A 14,254-nucleotide genomic window follows, 5' to 3' on the forward strand; every position below is an offset into this window, starting at 1 on the left:
ATTTTGTTAGAAGGTTGCATTTGGGAGGGATGAGAAACCAAAATTAAGTTTATAGCGGAGTAGACTTTAAAAAAATTACTTCTATGGCTATTCTCTGTCCTTAATCTTGAGAACTGTAATGAACTACAAGTCTACAGAGGCAAACTTGACAAATTTTTAATAATTTTTTTTCCTTTCAGAGTATAATTTATTATTGTTTCCAAAATTATCTTCCACAGACTACTGCAACAACAAACACAAGTCCATGCTGATCAGAATATCATCTCACTGGCTGATCTAATCTCACTGAAAGAAAGGGAGGCTTATAAAAAATGTTTAAAGACTAAACAGTACAACTAGTGCCAAGTTTCGCTTGACTCACGCTATATGGAAGCTGAGGCCCAAATAGCCAATGTTCTTGTCTGCCAGAGGCCCATGTTCTCAAGTTCAAACACATTTTATATTTGCCAGTCATACTGCCAGTAATCACCAAGCTCTACTAAAGAAGACATTTAATAACTTGTATGACACCATACACTATATTTAATTTTCTCTTTAAAATGCATTAAGAAACATTTTGTAAAACACAAATTCATTATAAACAAAATGTAATCAGTATGGGTGTGTATACCCAGATGTCTGTCTGTGAGACAGATTTTGGAAACTAAAAGCTCTAATTCATCTCTTCTGAAAGGCCCTAGATTTTACAAGGTCAGACCAAAAAGTCTCTAATAAAGAAAAAAACATGAATGCACAGAAGGAACACACATCTGTTCATGCTGCAGTTCATACTGCAATCCAAAAGCAACACAAGGAAAGGCATGCAAACAACATAATTTTGTTGGTTCTGGTGGGCTTTTAGATAACCAGGAAATTTTTGGTTAAGAGCAAACTAGAAAAAAAGAGCTATGAAAGCTTAGCATATGCCAGCTCTATCCCCTCTGGCTGCATTGCTCTGAAGAGGCTGCTGAAAAAAGACAAAAACCTCTGACATTTCTGATCCTCCTTCCAGAGGGAAGTAGAGTCTGTCAGTCTTCCTTGTTCCAGTTTGGAGGCTGTGCAAGTGTACACCAGCATTTTAAGACAGAACGGGGATGTACCAGAGGCCAGAAAATCCCTTTCCATAGGTTGTCTTAAACAAAGCAGAGCCTCGGGACAAAGGCAAAAGGAAGCGGTCTTGGGTGGCAGCCCGTGGTTTGGGAAGGAGTCCAGGTTGTTGAGCGCCCACAGTGCCCCAGAGCGAGGACCACTGCGTGGGCAGGGCACAGCTTCGCTCGATCTCATCTAGAAGGAATCCTGGAAAACGTAATCCTAGGATCTGCTGGGATTTGCAGACCTCCATAGAAAGGCATATTTGAAAGCAGTGGAAGATAGAAGCAGCCTCCTTTCCAATAACTTAAGAAAGCCTGAACAGAACTAGAGATGATGCTCATCTCTCCTCTAAGCAGGGAAAAAACCCTCTGTGTTTGACGTTCAATGCCAGAACTGAGGAGGCATCCATTAACTTAACCACAGCAACACCTGGGATAGTTTTAAACTCTGTAAGCAAGACTTTTTTTTATTTTTAATTTACTCAAAGTGTTTTAAGTTGCTTGTTTGTTTAGACTTCGCCACTAGAGCTCTGGGGAGAAACCTCTCTTCAGAGAGAAGCTGTATTGTTTGTTTGTAAAATAACTTCATAGGCAAAGCCTGCAGGGAAGGTTGACCTGTAACATGCAGGAAAAGCAAACATGAGTGGTAATGGATTCAAAGGTTAATACAGAGTCAATGAGGAAATTAATTAGGTTAATGAATGCCCTCAGGTACCCACCCACCCCTTCATCCAAATATAATGGCATAGCTGCACCACAGCTCTGGGTACATCCTCAAGAGGGATGAGAATCAGATACTGTAAACCAGTGTGAGATGCAACATGTGGGAATGTATGCAAGCTTTAAGTGTGTAACCCTGCACAAGTGTACCTATGAATGTTCACCTGCTAGGTTGCAACACTAATACCTTGCAGATTGACTGACTTAAGGCCAGGAGAGCCCCTGCTGATTGCTGTTTGACCTCCTACAGTGCACAGGCCACAGAATTTTGCTCTGCAATTGAAGTAAACCATTATTTTCAAAAGGGTGCATCACTGAGCCCAATGTGGTAAGGTTGAACAACAAACCATTGTACAGGTAGAAGACTTACCTACTTCCCAACCTGTCTTTATAGATGGATTTTCTCACACTGACTCCCGAAAAGCTTACAAGCAGCTAAATTAACTTCCCAGCACAGCTTAAATTCAGGCAACATTTCAGACTCCTTCATTTCAGAAGTGCCTCCCCAACCTTCTTCTCCCCAGTTTGGGATTTAAGAAACAAACTCCACCCAATACTCCAGGTCACACCTGGTAAGCAATTTACTGGCTTATTTAACATCATCCCTTCTGTACTGCCCCATTATCTTCAAGAACTACCTCAAAACTGTAAGGTGCTGTAAAACATGTTTACATAAATTAAAACAGCAATAAAAGGCTGCCAAGAAATTCTATAGTATGCTACCAAAATACCTCAAGGTACTCCACATAACCCGAATGCTGAGGGTGAAAAAGCATCACAGTTAAAACAGTCACAAAGTTGCATGTTGGGGTTACAAAATTTCTTTCAGAATGAATTTCTGACAGAAACATAGTTTGGGTATAACTGAAATTTTGTCATTTTTGGTTTGACAGAATTTTTCCATGCTCATAAACAATCTAAAAGGTCCATCAGGCTACTTCAGCATGGCTGCACTGGGGACATGCTGCCTTCTCCCAGCAGCTTTCCAGAACAATGTAGCCTTGGGGGAATTTCAGTTTTCAAGCACCCGATGGACCAGGTCTTGGCTGTGGGCTGAGCTTCTGACTAGACCACACGTCTCATAATGCAGTTCCTCCTCCTCTCAGACTGAGTGACCAGCTTGGAGAAACACAAGTGCAACCGTGAAGTACTGTAGGAAGATGCAGTTCAGGTTTGAACTAACTCCGAATGAATTATTTTGTGACTTCCAGATTAAAATGTTTGAAATTTATATAAAAATAAGATATATTGGTACAAAATAATGCAAAAAACCTCAACAACAAAAAAAACCAGAATGAAACATTACCATTTTTTTGCCTCCATTAATGATATAAAGAGTAAATGGAACCTATGGATATATGAAAAATTGGTGAATAATGGCTATGCAGACTGCTGCATGTCTATATAGTAGTCGTGTGTTTGGGTCTGTCAGATGTGAGACCTTGGAAAGCCCTACCTGTGCTGCATTTATGAGTATATACAAGTTATCTTTAGTAAACTACCATTCTATCCCAAAAAGAGACAAACAGAGACTTGCTTATTTGAGGCTGCACAGGAGAAAAAGAGAAATAATTAATGCGAACTTCCAGGCAGGTAAACTAAGCTGTAGAACTTGCTGCCCTTCCTGGGGAAAACCTTTTCTGAACGCAAGAAGAATAAGGGATTGGGAGGGCTTTAAAATGAGGCCAAGGCCAGGGAACCGTACTCAGAAATGAAGTGGCATTAACAAGTGACAAGCTCACATCTGTCTCTAATAGCACCGTTTAGCGGCTGACATGTTACAGCTAGTCAGCTAGGTCAACTGCATGTAAACAGGTTTATTGTATACAGCCTATTTTCTCTGTCAGGCTTTCCTCCTAAAATAAACAGCAGTGTGCTCCATGCAAGGTAGGTGGTGACCGTCTCACCTTGTGTGTGCTGGTTTACTAGGGATGATCAAAATTAACTGCAAGGGGGCGCCGGACCCGTGGATCCATGTAGATCACAGCACAGTGACAACTCAGGTGCCCCCCATCAAAAGAGGGTATCGGAACAGGGGCAAGAAGAGCCACTAGTGCTACTGAGAGATTGCAGAGCTTCTCCTTAGATGAGTCTCTCAGATGACTTAACCTGATCAGTTTATCCAAAAGAAAACACAAGATCTCTCCCCGTATGGTGAACAGTGATACAAAGCAAGGAATAAAGGGCTCTTTAACGCAGCAGTGGGAAGCACAACAAGCTGAAGTCAGGAAAGTGTGCCAGGAGAGGTTTAGGTTGGATATGAGGAAAAGGTTCTTCACCCAGAGAGGTGGTGGAGCACTGGAACAGGCTCCCCAGGGAGGCAGGCACGGCACCAAGCCTGTCAATATTCAAGAAGTTCTTCAACAACGCCCTCAGACACATGGTGTGAATTTTGGGGTTGTCCTGTGCAGGGACAGGAGGTGGACTCGATGATCCCTGCGGGTCCCGTCCAACTCAGAACATTCTATGATTCCAAGTTAGAAATTTGTAAAAGAATTAGCAGCGACAATGAATAATGACAGGAGCAAGCTGCTAAGGAAAACAGAAGATTGTTTATCTCTTCAGATCATGACCAAATGCCTTTCTGGAAGATAAACTTCAGTGAAACAAAAATTACTGTGCTCACTACAGGTGCAAGTGAAATGTTATGGCCTGTGTTACACAGGAGGTCAGACAAAATGATCTAATATTCTTTTCAGACCTTAAATGCCATGAATGTCTGGGTTTGTCTGCGTGGTATTTTGTCAGTAGGGGAGAATTCACTGTTTCTGAGTCTGGATGAATCCACGCCAACAGCGAACCAGGAGCTGTGTAGCTGTGGTTAGCTCGGTGCACAATCCAACCTAATAAACTTGCTCCTGGCTTGGAGCTGGCTGATGCCCGGCCAGCTCACAACATGGAATAAAATTGCATCTGTCTGCAAAGTACCATACTGACACACCTGCCCCTACCCAGCAGGCCAGCCACCCTAGCCCACTTTTGAGATAAGGAGACAGGAGGCATGTCTGTGCCACGTCCTGGAACGTGGTGCAGGGATTTCCGAGGTAGCACCCATGGTGCTTGTGCCAGACCCAGCAGCAGCACAGCCACCTCAGCCCCATTGATAAAACCTGGCCAAGGGGCAAGACCCATCCCCGGGGACCCAGTGCTGTGCTAACCCGGCCGTGCTGCCTTCAGGACTGAGTCAGCATGTTGGCACAAGTGATGTACCACACGGTGCCAGGACACAGCCGGCCATAGTGGCCACCCCTACCACAGGACAGAGGGGCATAAGGTCCTCTCGCTGCATGTGGTACTCTGAGGTAAACTGTATCATGGATTCTCTTCTTCGGGAGCAAGACGAGGGCTCAAGACACACTCACTGGTTGCAGCTGGAGCGTAAATGCGCTGAAAGGATGACCTGCACTCCCTTCCTTTCCATTAAACTCTCAGCACCTGCTCGGTGACCTGTCTCTTTCTCAGCAAGAACCGAACCAAAGCAATTCCAACTGCAAAAGGAGTGATGTGGTCACACTGTTTTCCGTGCTTGGTATCTGAAGAGTAGGATAATGAACAAGGTGGTAAGAATGTGCATTGGACGTACAAAGAAGGGCAAATAAAGTGCATGGTGCTAAGATCATTGCCACCGCATGATTTGCCTTTACAGAACGTAAACTGAGCAACACCCTGAAAACCTTTGTTTGTCAGCAGAGCGCTCTACACTGACAAGAAAAGCACAGCTTGAGCAAAGAAGACTGAACGTGATCCTGAGGGATGAATGTTTTCCAAAAGGGCTTATGCCACAGGACTGAATTAATGATGTGAACAATTGCTGAAGTAAAAGCACAAACCAAAAGTGAAATTCAGATGTTTACTCCACTGGGGACAATCTGGCCCAAAATGGTAGGTGCTGGGAAGGAATTAATAGGGGAGAAAGGATTAACCACTTCTCCAGAAACATAAATACAGAACACTTTTGGAAAGTATCTTAAGATTTGTAAGACGCAGCAGAAATTTATATTATACAGAAAACACAATAAAAATAAGAAAGTAAAAGGTAAAACTAATTGATATAATCTAACCTTTCAACCATTCTGGGAATGGCTGATCCTCCCTTTTTTAAAGGCATCAGATCCTTAATTTACATGATTAGTCGATAATCTCAGCTTTCATTCAATAAAAAAGGTTTTCCGATCCTTCATGATGTGAAGAAGAGCTTACAACTGAGGCCCTGAGGATTAAACTGCCAAGGCAAAATTCCCAAACTTGCATATTTCTGAGCCTCCGCTCTTTTTAATCCTGACCATTCATATGTTAATGCTTGCAGGTTTACCCTCAAGACCACTGACACCTGGTGAAGAGCCCAAAAATACTGGCACCAGCATAGGATGCTCAGGGTTTATTTACATGTTTCCCTGAGATTACGTAAAGAAATACACAATGAGAAGGACTGGTGCGTGAGCAGTACTAGCACATACGAATTATTCCACAGTATAACTCCTGAAAGCATCCTGTGTCATTAGGTTCAGTGGGTGGACAGTTCCATGAAAGAATAATGCCCAGCCGGATGGGCAGAGTATTTGGAAAGAGGCACTAGGGGTGGGATTTAAGCTGTACAGGAGCTACTGCATATAAAGCATCGTAAACATTTCAAAAAGGCATAGTGATTGCAAAACAGAAACATTTAGGATTATAACAATGCCCTTAAAGTTAAGTTTTTCCGTAATCATAGGACCTTAAAAGTTGAAAACTCTCCTTCTTCCCTCTCTATTGCGCACCAGTATGATTCTCACGAACATATCACTTCAGTTGCTGTGCTAGAAACAAAAACAGGATGGATATTAGACATTGGAAACTCTCCATTTGCCTTTACCACAAGGGTTTTTTTTTCCCATGGATCATAAGAAGGGCAGACGGGCATTCCCTTGAGGCAAACAGAGATGTTTTCAGAACATCATGCAACAGGAATACTCCCTGACAACATGTCTATAATAATATGTTCTAAATACAACTTTCTGTACTGCACCTTAGGCTATTTAGTGGTGGACATATTTTCATGCCCATTCATTTTCCCTGAACTTGTGTAGCGACCACTGCAACTAAACACCAGCCTTTTAAAAGCAGTACATCTCATTTAGTCCCACAGATGCTCCTAACAAGTCAACAGGTCCATAAAATTTTCTGAAAAAGGATCTGTGTATCATCACTATCCAGTTTCTCAATCCGCAAGGTGGAAAAGGTTATGATGAAAGAAATGCACTTAGTCACAGAGTATCTGGCAAGCGGAAAGATTCCAGCCCACCCCTTGTCCCAGCATCTAGTTTCCTTACAGAGCTTCTATGTGGCAAGAGTTTGATAAAGACATGAAAAGTGAGACAGTGCCAAATGCCATTCAAGGCTTCCCTCTGGATAGACTTGCAGAAGAAAGGAAAGAAGATTCTGAATTTGTTTCAGTACCATGAGGCTTCACTCAACACACAGCTAATGTAAATGCCACCCCAGGTGACATTTCCTCAAGCACTAACAACAGGCAAACATGGCTCCCTGTCTCGAGGCGTGTACTAGACAGCTCAGCTTGGTTCTCCCTGGGTAGCTTACCAGCTCCTTCCCTGCACATCTAGTAGAACATCAGGTTTGGTAAATGCCCTCCCATGAACATAGCAGGAGGAAGAAGACTGTTGACTCTCTCATGTTCTCAGAGCAGCTGCCTTCTCTTTGAATCTCCATGAATCCCAGCTGCAGTAGCCCTCCTCACTGAGAAAAATATAATTTTTCTGTGCTGCTGATGGTCCTTTCCGTTTCACATCTGGAGACCGTTAACTGTTTCCCATGTGGTCTGAGTTTTAGCAGCAGAAACACTCCAACAAATTCTAGTAAAACTGATTTATTTGTGTTAACTGGACACTGGATACCAAAATAATACTGTATGGGGGCCTTTATTCTCCCTTCCTCTTCACATTGACATTTCACCTTGACCTGTCCTCTGAAATAAATTCTAGGGAAATCTCATGTTTTAGTGGTTGGAAGTTCGGAACTGAAAAAGTCAAAAGCTGAAAATAATTTAAGCATGACATATCCTCTGTTTAGGAGAGCTTAAGTATATATGAATGGCGGAAGTCCCAGCTAAAACTCAAACTTGATGCTGTGAGGCTGCGACTTCCCCTTGGATACCAACAGCTTACAACAACCTCTGTTTTTGCAAAGTCATAATTTGCTGCCATGGAAAGAATTGTATTAGCAGAAACTGAATGCATTGCTTCAAATCTTTGAGGGACAAAACACTGCAGGAGGGAAAAAGATACATATGCATGTATGTATTTTTTGCAACTGCATAAAAGAGAAACCAGATAAATAGAGCAGAGGGGAGTGCTCAGTGGAGCTGGGAAAATGGTTTTTAAGTGGCTAGCATGGAGGAAAATTTACCCAAGTCTTGTATAGTAAAATTTACTACCTTTCCAGAAGGCAGCCAGTTGTGAATTTATCAATGCCTTATTTGGTGCAAAAACACTTCTGCAGAAATATCTTTGTTTAACATTCAAGCTACTCTTACGCGAAAGCGAGAAGGATAAGTTAAATGCTCTTCAAAAGTAAACTACCACAAGTAACTAAAGAAACCAAGATTTTATAAAGATATTTATTTAAAAATCACCACTACCAGGGAAAAGAACTAATTTGATAGTTGCACAACGCTTTCTACTCTACTCAAGCAGGAAAACCCTTCCCCCATGAGATCAGCAATGTGCCTAAACCATGTGGCAGAGAAATAACCTTTAGAACTGAGAATGTGAGAATGAAGGAGCTGACGGTTTAGATCCGTCGAATATTTGTTCCGTTATCTTACTTTCTCAGTTTAATTTAGTTTTGAGCCTATTGCTGCAAATTTACCAGCTACCAGAACGTTTTGCTGCCCACAGTGCTACACCCTTGCGTTGCATGAGGCGGCAGAAGACATAACACGCCCCAGGGCTGCAGCCTGAGGCTTGCTGCTGCTGCTGCTGCTGCTATGTCAGGGGAGCATGCTCTCTCCTGGACTCTGCCAGTGAGTCTATCCCATTTTGGGATTTATATTGCACATAAAGGTGGTGCAGTGCAGGACACAGAAAGGCTGCACTTGGCTGGCTTGTATCTAATTTATGGGTGGGTGTATGTAGGCATTAAGAGAAGGCTGCAGACCACACGAGGCTCCAGCCGTGCTGTGGCGCAGCAAACTTAAACAATACCTCTGCCCCAGGCAAGGACTGGCTCTTGGGGAAAGGGTTTATTGCCCAGCATTCATCATCAGGTACTCAGGACAATGAGAGAGAACAGGTTTTATTTCTGCTACAAATCATGCACAGCACCAAAACACTCTGTTGCAGCCAGGACAAAACCAAAAGTTTGCCTGTGATCTCTGACAAAGAGGGACTTTTTTTTTGTCACTGAGACAAATTGTAGCCTTGAGATAATGGAACCGAATATCATTTTTGAAGAGTTTTGCACATCATTCTATCTTAAGAAAAGGAGGAAACGACCTGAAAATCATAAGATGATGGAGAGAGTCCTGTACTGTAAGTGTTTTTGAAGATTTTGAAACCATCGCAACTGAGCCTTCTAGCCTGTAGGCCAATGCAGGAAAGCTGATGCAAGAGCTCTGGCAGGGAGAGACTGCCTGCCAAACTCCTACTAATTGGTAATAAGGACAGCTGAAGAAACTGGCCTCAGAAAAGAAAAATACAGCTTGAAACCTCAGGCCAACTTCTTCAGGAACACAACTACTTCTGAAGAGAGTAGTAGATCCGCGTGCATGGATAGATATAGGCTAATACCCATAAATAGCTCCAAGCTGGCAGCGCTACGGCAGTAACAGAAGCCAGACTGTGGTAACAGCCGGCTTCGCTATAGAAATTTTCATCTTAATGCCATCTTCCTTCTTGCTGTGGGAGATGCATTGAAAACAGGTCTGGATAGTATATTAAAACTCTATCAAGCTTTCAACAAGGTTTCATAAGGTTACACCAGTAATTCTTAAATTTCATTTTAGAAATTCAGTTCAATCTCTACACTATACCTATAAAATCTCTAGATTTCACTGTTCACATGAAAATGCCAAGGAACATGACCTTTAAATACAATTTTTATATTTACTCCAGTAAGTTTTCTCTACACCAGTAGTAAAAGCAGTAAGGAACCTTATGCTGAAAGAGTTGAGATAAATTCACCAGATTAAAGAAGCAAATATCCTTTATTCCTTTTGCTGCTGCTAATTTAAACTGAGATAGGTGATTTTATTCCTTCAGAATGAATGTCACACCTCTCAATTAAAAGAAGAATATATAAGCCTCAGTAAGGTGTCTTTAATACTCTTGTAAAGTTTAATTCATTTGTTTGCAAAGTGATCCAAGATATCTGGAAAGACTAACTACTATTTTCTTATCAAAGGTTGGAATAGGGTTGGGAATTCTGCTGCAGTATGCTAAAGAGACTGGTTTCCAAGAACAAAACGAAAACACTAGATTCTCAAGTATAGCACATCTGCTTTGAGTGCACTGAGTTATACAGACAAAAGTAAGGAGAGAGAGGAGTAAAATCATAGCACTTTTCTACCCTTCTGACACCGTGGGGTTGCTGGGGCTCCCATTTCCTGCAAGAGTAAATGAGAATAATTTGCTATTCTAACACATACAGGAACTGGCTGGTCTGTGTCACCTGTGAGGGGACCAAGCTGGGGCTAGTTCACAGAGTCATAGAATAGAATCATAGAATCGTTAAGGTTGGAAAAGACCTCTAAGATCATGTGCAGTTAAAACACCATCAGAAACTTTTTAATGGCAAGAAATTTTACATTTTCCTATTTCTATTTTGAAATTGCAGCCACAGAGTGTTCAGACTCGCCCTTCTCTGCCTAGCAATATATAGGTGGCATTTTCCATGTACAAGCCAATTTGATATAATATGCTTTCAGGTTCACTGCAAAATGTTCTTCCTTGCACTGTATAACTTACCAAGAGGCTGTTCAGTATTATATTACATGGTAATGGTATTTCCAGAAAAAAAAAAAAAAGAATTACACATGAATAAGGCAATGAAAGTATGCAGGTAACCATGGCTACTGTTGTGAACTAAATAACATTTTTTATACAGCTGTGAATATTTGTATTATTGCCAGTTAAGCTGTAGAGTTCAGATTTGAGACAGGACTGGTAAACACTGAATTCTTGCCTGAAGAAGGTACTTCCCAAAGTGGATGTAGGCTTCTACATTGTGCCACTGCACATTCTGTTGTAATTTTTTGTCTAGTAAACACACATCCTATTATCTCAGTCAAAATAATCAAAGTACAACTCTTCCCGGCCACTGCTTATACTTTGCTCTCAAAAGACACACTTTTGCACAAGCTATTTTCTGTCTTAGGGGTACTTTTACTTCCTCTTGCCATATACCTTCAATTGCAACTTTTGACATACCTTTTGAAATAGCTTTGGCTCTATAAAAGAGGCTTTTGAAAGGTCTTAAAAACTTTGCAAGCAAAACTCTCAGCTTTCCTTGATTTTCACTAGTGGCAACACCCCCCTCTTTGGTCCCAACAGCATTCCTGGACAACAAAAGAAAAAACAATTCCAAATGACAGAGCAGATGAGAGGGACCTTTTCTCCTTTGACATCTTTTCAGTTTCCAAGTTCATCCTTCTTAAATCATCCTGCTGTTTACATGACAGAGTCTCCCTTCTCAAATCAATCATCATCAGAGAAGGAATGGAAACCTAAGGGATTTTTCTCCTTACGGAGAAAAGGTACGCCCAAAATCAAATTATTTGGAGCAAGTTGACAGTAGTTGCTATACTGAAAGAAAACATAAACACAAAAGCAGTTAGTGAGATGAACCTGTGCTTCCAGTAATATAAACAAAGTGAAAATAATGAAACGCCTATTGTAACTAAGTGAAGCAGGACTTAGAGCAACATCTCTCAACTCAAAAATTGAGTCACTTCTTCCTTCCAGTAGAGCATGAGTTTGAAACCCAAGCAAGTGCTTGTTCATTCGCTGTCAATTTGTCTTCTTTGCCTGGTTTGGAGAGAGAGGATTATTTCTTAATAGAAGCACTGGCTAATGAAGCAGAGACAGCTTCGCCTCACAGTTCAATCTTTAACAAACTGCCTGTATCCTCAGGCAAACCACAGATTCCATGTTTTAGTTTCTCCTGAGTAACATGGGGTAAATAGCAACTATTTTCTGCCAGTCTTTGCCTGTCCTGTTCATTTAGGCTAAAAGAAATTTGAGGACTAAACATTTCATATCTGTACCAACAGTGCTCAGCTTATATAAAATTATAGATGTTCTTTAAAATGGTACTAGCTACCAATATTGTTATTAATATATGAATAATAATATATATTTTTATTACTATATAAACACCATTATACACACTATATATATATATATATATATATACACATTTTATATATATACACACGCACACTATATAGTAATCCTACCAAACTGATGTCATGAAGAATAAAACTGTGGGAGGCACAGTAGCACAGTGCTTGGACAAACAACTGTGAGAACTAAAGACCCACAGACTCTGGGGATATTAGAGGCAATGAGTGTACAAAAGCAGGGCACTCTTCTGACTTCTGCATACACAAAGAAGTTGGACAAAGAAAATTGCTCTGCAAACAGTGATCCCGCACAGTGGTCATGAGAAACCAAATGGAACTGAACTTCTGCGTGTTGGTCTAGAATAAATGAAGGGTCACATTTTCAATATCCACTGGCTACTTTAAACTTCCCTTTCAAGCTTTTTCTCAGTGATGTGCAGTACGCACAATTATCACCTCCATGTTCTATGGTTCTCTCCAGCTGACTACTATTATCACCTCTTTATTTCAGTATTTGGTCTCCTCTACTTTGCTCCCTGTGTTCTCCTCCTTAATCTCTAAGGCTATCACTTTTTCTCTTAGCTTCTGACACATGCATTTCTTTCTCCTTCAAATTCCCTCTTCTTTTTCATCTTTAATTTCTCTGCTACAGGAGCAAAGACCAGAATGACATCCACCTTAGCCTCTGATCTAAGAATACATACATTTGCCTCCTAAAATGATTCACAGCTGTATGCATTTTTAAACAACTTGTGGCCAACGCAATTTTGTTTGTTAATGGAAACATTAGTAAACCTCTGTGTTAGTAAAAAGACATTTTTAATGGATGTGTCCTTTATAGAAAATGATATCATTTCCCATTCCTTCATTTTAAAAAGTGCCTTAAAATACAAAGTTCAGTAGAGCGACATACATATTTCATCTTTCCCATAAATAGTTCATTAAAAAATTCTACATTACATACTGTATTTGCAAAAGAAGCCACAAAAATGTGCACGGCAGTGACTTAGCAAGTTGGAACTCTGCATATAGGGTTTATAGAAAGCTGGTAAAGCTCAAAGTAACAGAATAAAAAGCTAAACCCCCCCTGATGCAAATAAAATTGCTTCCTGTGGGAAACAAACTTAAGGATGTGATTTGAATATTACAGCCATTTTTGATAAAGAAGAATTTCCTTTCTAGGTATACTTGAAGTTTCTATAGCATGCACCATATCAGCCTAGAGTATTTTATGAGATACCAGGAGCACCAAATTTGGTATATAACCGTAAGTAATGTTATTATTTGAAGCAGAGGTTGCTTCCATTCTGCAGCAGGATGGACAACACCACCAACTCTAACTCTTACTTTCATTTGCATCCACGAGCCTCAAAGTAATTTGCAAAAGGCAATTCACCTCTTCATTGCAACTGAATGAATGGGATGCTGAGGCACACGAAAGGGAAATACCTCCGAGCACCCTGCAAGACCCCAGCACGGTGACGAGCAGAGTGCAGGTACACGCAGGCAGTTTGGTACCGTAGCTGCCCTGCCTGGGACACTTCATAACCAGAATCAAGCACAGAGCTATAAACCCAATAACAGCCAGCACTGTTCTTCCATCATTACAAAGCCCCACAAAATACAGACATTAGCTAATTAAGACTTATAAAAAATGCTTTTGATTAAACCCTGCATAATTTCTCTCAGAATTTTAAGTAAAAAGTGGCAGAGCCAGGAATAAAATGGAAATTTAAAAACAGAGTTTAAACAGCACTTCAGATACGCAGTGTTAGCTGTTTCCAAGAGAAAACAAGCTGTGAGGAGTTAAAGGATACCAGTTAATATTGCAACAAAGGTGTATGAGCATATATTGGCCACTAGTCTGCCTTTTGCCATTTTGAGACACCTCCACGCCCTGTGCTATTTCTCCATGGTCGGAGCTTTTCCCTGCTCAGATTACTGTGGTGTCAGAGGGAGGAAAAGAGTCATTTTAGTCTTCCTTATGGTCTCTCTGAAAGAAAAAGACACCTCTGAAAGGTGATGGCTTTTCCTTAGTAGGGCACCAGGCTGGGACTTTGGTGCTTTAGGTAAATGTCCAAAGGTAAAAGGGATAATTGTAGACCTGCATGATTAATGGCAATGGCTT

The 14,254-nt window shown here is 41.1% G+C and overlaps 1 protein-coding gene across 2 annotated transcripts in view; it reads right to left on the reverse strand.

The window, feature by feature from the left end:
• The window catches only part of AIG1 (androgen induced 1), a 132,971-nt gene that overhangs the window by 56,533 nt on the left and 62,184 nt on the right, over positions 1 to 14,254 (reverse strand). The window lies entirely within an intron of this gene.

This window comes from Phalacrocorax carbo, chromosome 3 (genome assembly GCF_963921805.1).
Source record: "Phalacrocorax carbo chromosome 3, bPhaCar2.1, whole genome shotgun sequence".
In the NCBI taxonomy this organism is placed as follows: domain Eukaryota; kingdom Metazoa; phylum Chordata; class Aves; order Suliformes; family Phalacrocoracidae; genus Phalacrocorax; species Phalacrocorax carbo.